The sequence below is a fragment of the Diceros bicornis genome, chromosome 6, assembly GCF_020826845.1.
Source record: "Diceros bicornis minor isolate mBicDic1 chromosome 6, mDicBic1.mat.cur, whole genome shotgun sequence".
NCBI lineage: Eukaryota > Metazoa > Chordata > Mammalia > Perissodactyla > Rhinocerotidae > Diceros > Diceros bicornis.
The window spans coordinates 6308624-6323829 of NC_080745.1; positions in this window are offsets into that span (position 1 = coordinate 6308624).

The following is a 15206-nucleotide window of genomic DNA, read 5'->3' on the forward strand; positions in this document are numbered from 1 at the left end:
TAAAATTAAAATAAAGTTTTATATATTTCCTCCAGATCAACGCACAAATAGATACAAGATTAAAGAAAATAGAGACTCACATGTGGCATTAAAAAGAAAATTTGCCTTGAATGACTTAAGGAAAAAAATTTAACAGGAAAATAACCACACCTGCCTAGAAGTAGAAGTGTGTCATGACACTAAAAGTTGATTATTTGCCTTTTTAAAAATTTGCCAATACCATCTCTTGATTTTTGTTTGGAATAATTTTCCTATCCAGATATTCCTAGGACAGCACTTATGGATTCGCATCATCTGTGGTAAAATACTATAACTCTAGTTTGAGAATCATCTACAGAGGCTGCGGAAATCTGCAAATGGGTTGAGTGTCAAAGCGCAAGATCAGGGACCCTGGGAGGGATTTTGAGACGTTCTTCCCAAAGCACAACATTTCTGATGAGATAAGAATGTTGAATATAAAGCAACATGCCTTCTAGGGAAAGGAAATTTTTTGTCAAATTTCTGCTATATTGAATTTCGAAGAGTAACTTGAGAACTGTGAGATACATTTTAATTTCCCCAGTCAGTAAAGACAAAAAACCCAAATCCAGATAATTTTCAGATTGTCTTCCTTCAAATTTCTGTCATAAGGTAAACATGCCTATTTTTTTCTGTCCTCATTCAACATTGACATGCAAATCTCACAGCTGATATAATTATTGTTTTTCTCCCAATTCCATAAAAAAATCTAAAAAAATAAATTCTTTATTATGCACATATATTTCAAAAGAAGGAGTAAATATTTGAGTTTTTGTGGCAGAAAAATCAGGGAGAATAATCTTTTACTTTGCTTTACACATAATCACATTGTGGCTATGCACAGGGGTAATGTGTGTAGTCACCAGATTTGCTGCTGGTTTAGGCACATCATAGACTGAGTGGACATAGAGGTACAAATAGTATCATTTCATTGTTCATTGTTCCGTTTTTCAAGTGTAGATATGACTCTTAAAATTTAAAAGTTTTACTACAGTTTGCTTTCTTTCTTTTAATTTTCAAACTCTAGAGAAGTTAAGTTTATCTGCATCTGAGTAATTTACATACAAACCATTAAAAATGTTGTTTTGAAAATTCCTTGATGTTTCAGGGATATTTCTGAAACTTTTTCATGAATCTGGATGATTATTTCCCATGTCTAACTATCCTTAAATAAATGCTATTTTACCAAATATGTTACACACTTTAGCATATGTAAAATATTTTTCTCAAAAAAATGGTAAAAATAGCCTAAGGAAATGATTAAACTTTAAATACCACAATGTTTTATGTCAGTCCCCCATTCACCAGTATCTAAAGTCTCTCTCCAAAGAGGCAACCATGACAAAAAGTTTCTTGAATAGCCTATCAGAAAACGTATATGTGTTTGTAAGTCTCCAGGTATGCACACTTTTCATCTGCCAAAATTAAAGCATACTCTGCTCATAGAAGTTTTTTCCTTAATATTTAATAAATATTAACAAATTGGTTGGCAAAGAGGGTACACCAACTAACACTTCCAACAGCAGCATACGGGGCTGTGCATTTCCCTCCATCCCATTCAGCACTATTTATTTTGAAATATTTTTATATTTGTCAATTTGATAAGTAAAGTACTTAAAAAGTCATATTAATGTAATTATGAAAGTTAGAATCATCCTATATAAATCAAATGATTTATATTTGTTTGTATCAACTTATTTTTCATGTTGGGTTGATGACGTTCTGTTTATTAGATTGTATGTTTTTCATATATTTAAGTAACTAAAAGGTTGGCTGTTATTTATACTACATTCCTCAAGTGTTATGTGGGTTTTATCATAAGGTTCATTAAATGTTTGATATTCATAAATTGTATATTTTCCTTTGTACAAATATATCAATCTTTTCATTTATGCCTTCTGCATTTTGGGTCTTGGTGATCTGCACCCTGACAGTTATACAATGTACAGTTTATCTCCAGCAAAAACTCTGAGGTCTGACTGACATAACTAAACAACAGTTGAACTTTTTAGCTCATATATACTTAATATGTAACCAAAGCTAATTTATCATCTTCCTCCTAATCATTTCCCTCCTGCATTGTCTCTTTCCTGCTCTACATCACCACAGTAAGTCATCATTCAAGCCAGAAATCAGGAATAATCCTAGAAGATTCTATTTTCTTTATTGCCACATTCAAACTGCCTTCACACACACACACACACACACACACACACACACAAACACAAACACACACTCACAAGGCTGATAGTCATCCAGTACACATCAATGTAGCTTAAATGACTGTTGAAATACTGAATCCTTTTCTACTGATTGGTAAAGACCCACAGACTTAGCTACCACCCTAGCTATCCCTGCATCTCGCTGGATCCCCCAGAATGTCGTCCAGACCAGCAAGTACGTAATAACATGGGCCATAGCAAGGGGCCACTAGGCCCTAACCCCAGTGCATCTGTTCTGATTGGTCAGTGCCCATGCCATACCAGATGTTACACATTTTATTATCACTGCTGTGTAATTCATACATGCACACATGTGGAAGATTGCTTTTGCCAGTGGAACGTGAGTATATGTGGTGCAGTTCACATCCAAGCAGAAGCTTCAAGGAGAGTCACAAGATTCTGTGATTCTTGCTTCTGTGGAGGAGGTGTGGAGAAGGGAACAGCTGAAACGGATCTAAGGCTAAAGGAAGGCTGTATTTGGTCTATGTTTGGAGGATGACAGTAGGAATTGAGGAAGATCACATCTCCTCTGCGTTCTTATGGCAGATGACAGACAGGAACTGCTACTTCAGCCTAGGACCTAGAAGAAGACACATGGAGCAGAACTGCAGCTTGAAGCCAAACCACAGTGAATTTGTTACTGTAGCAAAGCTAGAGATCTATCTAATTACACAATTATAACTTCAATGATTTAACTGTTTACATATATGTACATAAAAATATGTATGTGTACACACAGACGCACATGCATATCTGACTTTTCTAAAATGACTAACACAATGCCTTAAAAAAAGGCCTGTAATAAATATTTGTTGAATTGATGTTTCCCGATTGATCCCGTCTTATTTCAGACCTTCGGCATCTTCTTTCTAGATATTGCAATACACTGTTTGATAGTGGGTCTGTCTCCAGTTTTATGTGTCTACAATATGTTCCCTCTGCTCCTACCAGAGTAAGCCTACTAAAATGCAAATACATGTAGTGTTACTTGACCCTGTCCTATCTACAGGAAAGATCTAACTCTTCCCTTGAGTCATATTACAGAGCTCAGGGTCACCCTAACAGGCAAGACTTAGCATTCTTTTGTCCCCTTATGCATGCTGTACACTTTTCCTAGAACGCTCTTCATCTCACCTAAATGGAACCATATTGAGGGTAAACGCTATACTGAGCACATTGTAAATTCTCAAATATATGTTGTATTAATAAAAAAGATATTTATTACTCATCTTCCTTAAAAACCCACATCCAGTACATTTTGTCTGTGAAGGTGTTGCTGGTCCACCCAAGAAAAATCTCCTCATTGCTCTCTAAGAACTACCACTGTGCTAGTACCTCCCTGGTATAACCCATCAGGCACGATCTTTCTCAGTTCCTACTGCCATACTCCAAACATATACTCAATACAGCTTTCCCTTCAGTCTCATATGTAGGCCCATTTCAGCTGGGTAGTTCTTCACATCTCCACCTATTTTACTAGACATTGCTGGTTTGTGTCTTCATTATGTATTCCACCACTGGCCCCTCAGTATTAACAACCGTACACGTCTAGTCTCCAGGAAAACAACTCTTCCTTAGATCTACGTCTTTCTCTAAATACTATCTACACTCTACCTTTTCTTCCTCACTCAGGCTTGTCAGAATAACACGATCTGCTGTCTGTCCTCACTTCCTCATTTCCCAGTCTCTTCTCCTTCCAACAAAGCATGACTCATGCCTCCATAATGCTACCGAAATTGATTAAACCACGGTCACCAGTGAAACATTAACTGGTAATTTTTCAGTTTTTATCTAATTGAACATATTGGCACAACTAAAACTGATGAGATGGTTAAATTCTCTACTACCTAGGCTTTGGTGATTCTCCATACACCTTCTCGCCTCCTCCTCTACCAAACCCTTTCATTTCTTCTGTACAAGTTCTTCTCCCTCTTCCCACTCTTTATGTATTCGTCCCTCCTCCTAGGTCTGATCCCATTCCCACTGCTCTTTCCCTATACACACCCTCGCTAGGTGTGTCTATTCAGTTTCATGATTTCAATTACCACCTATGTGCTCACGACTGTAAATCTCACAACCTGCCCATATATTCCACTCCCTGCTGAAAGTCTCCACTGAACCTCAGACTCAGAACCTATCAAAACTGAAACATTCCACCTTCCACTGGTGCCTCTTCGTTTAGCCTCCACCATCATCCACCCAGCCTTAACTCTTCAAATTCAGTAACTGCCCCCATCCAACTGATGAGCAAAATTATCTCCTCAATATTTTTCTTTCTTTCTTTCTTTCTTTTTTTTTTGCTGGGGAAGATTCACCCTGAGCTAACGTCTGTTGCCAATGTTCCTCTTTTTTTTTTTAAATGTGAGCCACTGCCACAGCATGGCCACTGACAGATGAGTGGTGTGCTTCATGCCTGGGACCTGAACCCAGGCTGCAGAAGCAGAGCGCGCCAATCTTTAACCACTAGGCCATCAGGGCTGGCCCATCAATATTTTTCTAATCAGCCCTTCTCTCATCATCCCTACAACTTGCTTTAACCATTCATAATGGCTGTGTTTCTGTAAGAGCCATCTTCCTTCCCAGCATCTGAAACAAAGCTTTTCTAAAACAAAAGTGTGATGACATCACTTCCTCTCTTAAGAACTTACAATAGTTCTACATTTTTATAGATTAGATTTTAAGATCTGTAAAGTGACCTATCTCCCCTCTATAAGCCAGGCCCCCCACATCTCTAGCCTCATTCACCACTCCCTCCTTCATGCATAACATTTCAGAAAAACTAAAATGTTTGTGATTCCTCCCATAGTTCATGTAGTTCTATGCCTCTGCCTTTGCTTATATGGTATTTCAGGACTTGAAAGCTCTTCTCCTTTCTCCTTGATGCTCCTCAGGCATCAAGAAAATTTTCCCAGGTTCTTTCCCATACAAGGATAAATTCCCCTTCTATTTTCTCCCATAATGCCTTATGCATATCTCTATTATCATATTTGACGCAGTTTCTTTTATTTTTATGTCTGTCTTTTCCTATAGACTGTTCAGTTACTTGATGTTATAAACTGAGTCTTATTTGTCTTTGTATTGCTGATATATGACATGTAGTGTAAATTCTAAAATATTAATTAAAGAGCCAAATAGTAAATTAACAAATGAATGAATAAATGAATGGATGGATGATTGACTTGATATCACCATTGTTATATCATGTTTCAATCTCTGATTATATACCGTCTTGCTTTCCATCCTCTAAGCTCCTAGATGGCTGTGATCATGCCTTTTACCACAGCACCTAAATCTCAGAGCAACAGATACTTAAATGTTTATTCTAAGGACTGGATGAACAAATGTTGAGAAAATTAAATGCTAAATGAAGAACTGACAAAGGAGTTCATAGCAAAAAAAGAAGGCTTCACATAGTAAATTATACATTTTAGGTAATTATCAGTGCTGTTTTATTTTCTTTATAAATTCCTTTACAATTTTCTTTTTCTTACTTGATGTGTTAAAGAAATAAAGACATTATTCCTATTGTGAGTTAGTTATTTAGCATAGTAAAGGAAGAAAATAGAATTCAGCAGCCTATCAAAATGTATTGAAGCTTGAATGTATGTTTCTTAAACAAATATTTAGAATTCAATGTAAATATGACACCATGCTATTTTATTTTGTGAAAAGTTTTAAATTTATCACCATTTTAAGGCAAAACACTTTATTGCAGTTAAAATTTATTTCAAAGAGATTTATATGTTTCTGAATCATTAAAAAAATTAATTTCTATTGTAGGTAGCTCAGGAAAAGGTAGGGCAAAAAGTATAAGCCAAGAGATTCCTTTAGGAGGGTTTCAAGTTATGAAATAAATAGAGACTGAAGACCTTGGTACTTAAGAGGGAAACCACGGTGCCAAACACAATCAGATAGAGGATATTTTGCAGTCACAAGGACACAAGATAGAGTTGAAGCATGCATTTAAAAATTCAGATTGGGATCTGGAGAGAATGTCCCCACTGTCCCTTTGAAGATAGGCCCAGTTGGGGAAAGGCATTTCCTGAAAAAAGAAATGGCAAAGGGGGCCATGACATGATTCTTCACAGTGAATGGGTTCTGCTGTAAGCACAGACAAGTTCACCTCTAGCATTTGAAGCAACATCGGTGTGTAAATGAAGGAGTAGAGCCCATATTAACGTGGAGGAAATCGATGTGGAATGTCCTGAAACAAGCTCTTTGCTAGAATTCAAAAGATGTTTTATCATTCTCCATTTTATGAGGCATGTATTAAAGAAGAGGATTCATTGTTAGAGTAAATATTTATAAATTACTCAGGTAAATATATAGCTTTGACTGTACAGTTTCCAACAACTTGTGAATTAAATTCCTTCACTGTTACAGAACCTTACGGAAAATTAAGTTACTTTGCTGCAGTAGGAAAATTCCAAAGCCATAACTGTCCCAAATAGAGAGGATTATTTCCTCAAGGCAGCCTGAGTTAAGCAAATCGTCAAAAAAAAAAAAAAAAATCTTAGCCAAGAAGAGCCAAGGTGTCAGGTAGATAAACAGTGCTGTGTCAAATATGAAACAGTTCATAAAACTCTTCAGTTTATAAAAAGCTTACATGTCTGTGAAGATAGTGGCCATGTCTACCTTAGGCACCATTTCACCTCAACTCTTAGCACAATACCTGGAACACAGCAAGAATTCAACAGATATTTGTTGGTTGAATAAAAGAATAGATAAATAAATGACTATATAAGAATAAAAATGCACATCAAGATTGGTTATTGCGGGACGAAAAGACAGAAAAAAGTCAGTATTAAAAGACTGGTTCACTACTGAGATCATGAAGAGATGCTGAATCCCAGAGCTTTCCTTTCAGATCAGGGCTAATATATGTCTCTGGCTTGGTCATTCCCATTTGAAGGAGCTATATAGAAAAAAATTAAAATAGTTCTAACCAGTGAAGAATTACTGAATAAAATAATGGAATAGAAACAGCAGTAGACCCATTTTTAATCATGTTTTTCTTAACATTTTGATTTAGCATTTATATTTTGTAGTGATTTTCAAAATGATCCATTGTTAGACATTGTATCTTAGCAAGCCTATGTTTCCTTGTCAGTGTATTTAATTAATAACCCTACAATCTATTTATAAAATTTGTGGGTATTTGAAGCACTTCTAAAATTTGCAGTAAGATATTTAAATGCCTGATGCTGTGAATGTAAATATTAAAATGCTTCCAATAATCCTGCCTTCTTGTAACTGAGAAGGAAAGTGTATTTTACCAAGATGCTTTTAGAACACACTTTATTTCCCTTTACAGAGAATAAATATTTATTATGAAAAACTGGGAAATGCAAAACAAAAGAAAATGATAATGGGATGGAATGCCGCATCACATCCCTTTGAAGCATTGCCCATTGTAGCCGCAGCTGCCATTCCTGTCAGCGAACAAGCTCAGACTCATCTCATGTTGTCAGCATCATCCCTCAAGAATCTAAGGTGTGTTCCTTTGATTTTGGCCCCAGAACGTCAATGTTACAGGAACACACTCAGCCCTTTTGTAACCATGATCCGGAAGCATGGGGAGTCTCCCCTCAACCAAAGAAGGATGAGAGATATAGATAAATATTCCACCCTATGGTCCTTCTGGAAGACATTCTGAACACTTCTCAGGAGGTTCCAGTGGAGTAGAGCATCTGCTGTCCACATCGCTATCTTTATACCAACTTTTCCACCTTTTCTCTCTCACTCTGCCCTCACTCCAACTCCTGGTTTCACCTCCCAAATAAGCTACCTGACTGCAAGTTTTTTTCTCAGGCTGTGCTCTCAGGAGAATCCAAACTAAAACACATAACAACAAAAAATACAGCTATGGTCATAACAGCTAGAGATAACCAAGCCTGACACTTTGGTGTGTATTCTTCCAGTTTGGCTTCTTTTTAAAACTATGTAATAAATAAAATACAATAAATAAAATGCTATATTTGAAAACAATTCAAACATTACCAAATTATGCACAGCAAATGATGAAAATCTTGTTGTCAATGTCTACCAACCTCCTATCCAACTACCTTCCCTCCATAGCCATAAGTCCTATTAAAGTTTGACATCGTCTTCCTGTCATCTTTTTATGCACTTTTATACATGTAAGTGTATATATACACTTTCTCTTTCTTGGTTAATATGAAGAGCATTTATAATGACATCTGTTTCTATATTTCTTCAATTACTTTTCATAAGATACCTAGAGTCATTTTTGTTACTTTCTAAATAGTATATAATTGATTGTTTGATTATCTCTTTGACCCATGACATTTCTTCAGTAATTGAGAATAAATAAATAGATCATTCATGGATGACATGCAATTTTAAATTTTAGAAATATTAAGTGAATACAATGTAAAATTCTAAGTTACTATAACTTCAATTTCGATGAAATAACCTGTTTCAAGTGTTCAGGATTATATCAAGTAGCAATTGCTCTGGAATAAACTGCCCCAAAATAGTGACTGAGAACAACAATCATCTCAAGCATCTGTCATTCAGCTCGGGATCAGCTGCTCTAGGCTGAGATTGGTGGACAGATTTGCAGTAGTTGGGGTATCTCTGCTTCAGGTTCTAAGGGCTGGGATGGCTCTGCTCCACGTGTTTCTCATCTTTCTCCAGGGAATGCCAGTATGAATGCTTGTTCTTTTAGGTACATTACCTCCATATGAATAGAAAACTGGCAACAAAATTACCTAGTATAGAAGGAAATGCTGAACGATATTAATTACTACTGTAACTTAGTCTCTCTATCACGTCACATTGTATTGTGTATTGTCCCTATTATCAGAGAATAACTTTTCCCTGTATATATTACCTTTTCCATAAATTTCGATCATAGAGGGATTAAATTCATGACAAGTCTTAGAAATTTTTTTGGAAAAAAATTTTTATTTTAAAAAAGGAAACATTCAAAAATGTAAACAACAAGAAATGTTTCTCATGACTGGTATCTAAAAAGTCATGGCAGTGCTTCTCTGAAGCACAAAATTTTGTGGAACGGAGTCTTCTTACATACGGCTATTAGGTACTTACACAGAAGAGTTTGGCATAATCAAGGACCCGATACTTCCCCATGAAGATGAGGTCTTCAAATCTTCCCTTTACGGTTTTTTTTCCTCTTGAAAAATCTATATCATAATTCAGTGCACATCACATTCTTGCTCCAATGGAAAAGCAGCTTTTAGTGATAGTTCCCGAGTAAGCCAACCCACTGTGTAAGGAGTTCATTGCTTCTTTCTCCTCCTTCTGTCAGATGCACTTAAAAGAAGCTATAGCAGTTACAACCCAGAGAAGGTATTCAGTGATTTTGAGCTGAGTGGCAGCCCTTCCATACTGACCGTCATGTCTTGCTTGTGCTGTATTTTCTATTCACTGGATATATCTGAATACTGATGCTTCTCAAAACCATCACAGCATCATGGTTCAAAATGAGGAAAGGGAAAAAATGGTGCCCTTGTGCAATGCAATTCTGACACTAACAACTCAGCGTTCAGCCAAACTTCACAAATTAAAGGTGCGCTCCTTCACAAGACTGCTCCCACTTCAGACACAACACACAAGCTTGGGGCTTCCCAGGCCACTCACACTTGTGACCAACTGGCTACAAATCTGGGGGTTCCCACTACCCCCTTTGGTTCACTGATTTATTAGAATGACTCATGGAATGCAGAAAAGTGCTATACTTACAATCACAGTTGTACTGCAGCAAAAGAGGATGCAAGTGAGGACTAGCCGAAAGAAGAGATGCAAAGGGCAGGGTCTGGGGAGGTCTCAAACGGAAAGCTTCTGTGTCTACTCACTGTGGAGTCAGCACATATCACCCTCTCAGCACATTGAGGTGTATTACTCCCCCAAGCCTAGGTGTCCAGAATTTGTATGGGGAGTTCACTATGTAGGCATGACTGGTTGAATCACTGGCCATGCAATTGAACTCAATCTCCAGCCTCTCCCCTCCCTGGAGGTTGGGCTGACATCGCATGGTTCACAGCCCCACCATCCTAATCATGTGGTTGGAAATCCTGGCACAACCAGGCCCCACCCTGAGTCATCTCCTTAGCATAAACTCAGGAGTTGTCTGAGGGGCTCACCAAGAATAACAAAGACACTCCTTTCATTCAGGAAATTCTAAGGGTTTAGGGCCTCCCTCCCGGAAACTATGGAAAAAAGCCAACCAAATTCTTTATTATACAATACCTTGATGTATGATTGATTATCTAAAACACAGTTCTGTTATTTAATCTCTAAACTAAAAGGAAGAGGAAGGAAGCAGCATGAATGGAGAAGTGGTGATGTTTTCTGTAAAGCCACAGAAGCGATATATAAATATATCAATTAATAATTCCCACATCAGAGCAACACAATCTAGAGATTTAACACAAGTGGAAATACATAATGATGAAAGAGAAACCAAACTTTAAAGTTGATCAATAAGAGTAAGGTAGCGGGATTTGAAATCCAGGTCTTTCCTAGCTAATTTGTCCTCTCGACAAACCACTTAAACTCTCTGAACCAACTCAATTTCCTTATCTCTAAAATGGGAACATAATTGATACCAGCTCAAGACAAGGTTGACATAAGGGAAGCCATATTGTAGAAAAGAAAAACTCCATGGTAACTTTAAATGACCTCTGAAAAACTAACCCTGCTGGATCTGCACCCTCCAGGAGATCTAACTGCTCTGTAGATTTTACAACCCCTGCTTGTGCACATACCTCCCAGCTGCGATAAGATGATAACTTCATTTTTTTGAGTTCCTTAGGAATGTGATGACCCCCAAACAGAGAATCTGTGCTGTTAGCCACCATCAGTGAAAACTGAAAGATCTGCTGTGGCTCCCAGTCTGTAACACCAGAAGGTCAACATTCCTAACCCCCTCACCAATAACCCAATGGCCTATATAACTGCTGTAAGATTTGTGCCCCTTAAGATGGTTTGTTTCAGACATTAGTCGGCCATCTTCCCTCTTGCTACCAAGCTGTAATAAAAAAGTCCTTTTTCTCCTACCACCTTGCCTCTTGACTACTGGCATGTTTTGCGGTGAGCAGAAGGCCCCACGTTGGGCGGTAACAATTTGGCCACCCAGATGGGACGATAAGTCCTGCTCGTGGCCAGCAGACCTCGGATGGCCAACCTGTTGGGTAAGTCCCTAGCGGCCGCCGAGGCTCTCTTTGTCTCAGGGAACTGCCCTACCTGCTTTCCCGGGCCGACGCCGGCTGCCTCCTAACACTGATGTGGTAAGAAGAGAAACGGCTACATCTGGTGAATCAATGGGCTCACATCTGGAGTAGGGTAAGTCACCTCGGGGGTCCACCACTGAGAACTTTCCTTCGTCTCCATCTGGTGTCCCCTCTTTGAGAAGGGGGACTACCTGGTAAATAGGGTGCACCTCATTTTGCGGTCAGAGATAGTGGGACAGAAATGTGGGTTGCACTCCTGTTTGTGGCTGAGAATCCTACCAAACTGCCGTCAGCCTCCGGGGAATTACATTGGCTATTTGAAGAAAGCCTTGGCTGGGCCTTCATTGTAAGGGCCTTGGTTTTAGGGATACTTTAAATTTTCGCAATCTGATTCTAGCTGCAGCATAAATATACTTTTGACCAGTTGTGTCTAAATTCTGAAACAATGGGAGACCCTAATTCTATCCCCACCTGAAATGCCTTAGGCTGCATTCTCCTGAATTGGGCGACTTTCAGCTACAGGTAAGCAGTAGGAGCTACTGAGTATTCATTGGTTTATTGATCCTTCTCCTCCCAGAGACGATCGCTATTTTCCCTTGTTTCTGTTTTTTTGTGTCATTTGTCATAAAGGAAAACCCACAGAGCAAGATGCAGGCAGCTCCACAAGCCTGTTGTCTGGGCAAGCTGCAGTAGGCCGCAGTGGACTTTGCCACAGGGCCCGCCTGTGGAGCATGCGCATAGGGTGGAAACTGTTGCTAACAGGGCATCTTGGAAGCCAAAAGAGCCACAATATTCGTGGGCCCGGGTCGAGCAGTTAAAAGTCATTAGGGTGGTCGCCCCGTCCAGAGATCTCCCGTGGAAGGACAAGTTGGGTCACAGAACGGGGTAGATGACACAGGTCCCCCGCCAACTTCAAGAAAATGTCCGTGCAATAACGAGGCACTCTGTGAAGCACACACAGTCCCCAACCCCGCGGCACCTTCCCCCAAGTATTAGTCTGGCTCCAAGAGATCCAAAGCATTAACAGCTAAAGCTGTTAATGTGCACATAAGATGAGGTGTTTTCTCTCTTTTTGTCTTGTTCTATGTCTTGAGAACTTGGCTTTGTAATCTCTTTGGTCATGAGGAGTCCCAGTCCATCAGGGACCTTTGTTGTCTCAATCTTTGTTGTTTGTTGGTGCACTACCGCCTGTGCAGTGAAGGCCTTTGCTTTCTTGAGCTGTTTTTTTTTTTGGAGTGAACTTTCTGGATCTTGTGAGGGCTACTCCTTTTGCACTCTCTTTTGGGGATGCCTCGTGTCCATAGTTAAGCCATAAATGCTTGTAGATATTGGGATATTAAAAACTGACAAGGCAGATACCCCCATAAACACCATCTTGGAGAAAACTTGAGTGGTTCCTCTGTGCCTTTATGACATAGTTGGACAGATAGATCAACCTATAACATCTTTTCAGTTACAACCCAATTTCTGAGAAATTAAGAGCAATTGTCCTTAAAAAAAATCCTGGTAAGACTGGAAAAGCAGCTCTAGAGGCAGTTCAGATTCCACCCAGTTCCTTTAACTCAAAAAGGATTATCGCTTCGCCACTCTCTGGGAAGTGTTATCTAGCTCATCACCAATTTCTAAGACTGAAGGAAAAAAAAAAAAGTAAAAAGGCCAAAAAATGGCCATAGGAGCACGCCTGGCCAAAAATCTAGCATCTCAAGTGTCTTCTCCACAAATATTAGTAAAAAAGGCTTAAAACAAAAATTTGGATTCATAATTGGGGAGGCTTGTACCTGATTCATGGCAATAATAGCTGTGCACTCTCTATGTATGTGTGTCTGTTACCTATGTGTGATGTTTTACTTCTGGATGGTATGGTCAAAATTAAGAGCTCTGTTTAATTGGCTTAAAGTAAGCACTACATAAATTCTAAATGTAATAGAAATTAACCCAAATGTCTTTTAATTTAACATGATCTAAATTAACCTTTGGTAAATGAAAGCTGGTTTAAGTTTGTTGGTTTGATTGACAATTGTCAGACACAAATGACTTAGATGAAAATAAGTAAGAGTTTTTGGGTACAATAATTATGTTTTGTGGTCTGTACACTTGAAAAAAAACAGCTTCAAAATTCCTTTGGGTAACTTAAAACTTTAGAGTTTTTGATAAAAGTTCCTTGAGTATCTGGGTCATTTTCAAATAAGGTAAAATACTGAAACATTATTGCTAAACATATCTAAGTTTATCTACTTTTGGCTTATTACAGAAAACTAAAAGGTGTTTTTGTATTACTATTAGTAAACATGTCTTGTGTTTTATTAAAAGGTTGCACTATAAAGTAACATGTTTCCAGAAATTATGAAAAGTGTTTGCCAATAATTTGCCAAGAAATAAATTTGCCAAGCCACAGAATGTTAATATAAAATAAAGTTTATAACTGCTTACTTAGTTTTTACTTAGAAGTCAAAGTCTATAAGGGTTAAAAATTCCAATTAATATATGTGATTAAAGTTACTAAAAGTTAATAAGGAAAACAGCTCTGTATACAAAGAAAGTAAGACGTATATAGTAAGAAGGTACAAAGAAAGGAAATGTTTTGTTTGGTTGGTTAAGAAAGAAAGATAAATTTGTCCCTTAAAGTACTAGAAGGGAAGAAAGGAAGACATGGGACAAATTCTGAATGTAAAAAGAAAGTTATAGAAGGTTTGTGGAAGAGGAATTCTGGAAAAAGAGTTTTATGCATGATCAAGTTGGCTAAGATTAAAATGAACTTAATTAAGTAAATGAGTTTTAATATCAAAAGTGAGCTGGTACAAAATTAAAATTTGGTCTTCTTTCTCTTAAAAGGATAATTTTCTTGAACTTGATAAAGAGGTTATAAAAGATTTTTCTTTACCTTTGAGTAAGTCTACCTAAAAGACAGAAAAACTGTGTTGAAATAATCTCCTATGTTCAAAAGGACTGAAGTCTCTCTACTGAGCCTTTTCTTTTTTGACAAGCTCCCCAAAATTCATATCTTAAATAAAGTCTTTTTTGCCTTTGTTTCTTTGAGAATTTTCAAAGGTGCCTGGGACTTCTCAAAGAAATTTGATCTCTTGCTATAAAGAGGAAGATACTAAACTTATTACGCTTATTCGGTATGTTAAATTACATGGGAAGCGTTGTCAAATAAGTGATGGTAGGGCCGGCTCCGTGGCTTAGCGGTTAAGTGCACGCGCTCTGATGCTGGTGGCCCGGGTTCGGATCCCGGGCGCGCCCCAGGGCACCACTTCTCCGACCAACCCGAGGCCGAGTCCCACGTACAGCAACTGGAAGAATGTGAACCTATGACATACAACTATCTACTGGGGTAGCTTTGGGGGGAAAAAATGAATAAATAAAATCTTTAAAAAAAAATAAATAAATAAGTGATGGTAAACTTTCTTAGGTGATATTGTGTGGGTGAATGTTATTGATACGGGTGCTTTGAAATTATATAAAACTACTGAAAATCTGATCTGTCCTGGTTATCAGTCTGGTTCTGGTTATTATTTTAAAGAATTGCATGTCACAAAATTAACCAAATTTCTTTGTCAATTGCCATTTTGGGGTCTTGTTGTTTACAGACAGTTATCGTTTGATGCTTTTGCAAAATATGTTTCATCTTCAGAAAAATTCATGGAAAGGACTCTGACACTTACTCTAGGATACAGGTTTCTGATAAACTTTCAGATTATAAAACTGAACTGGGTAAGAAATAGAACTCTGACAGAGAAACTGTGGA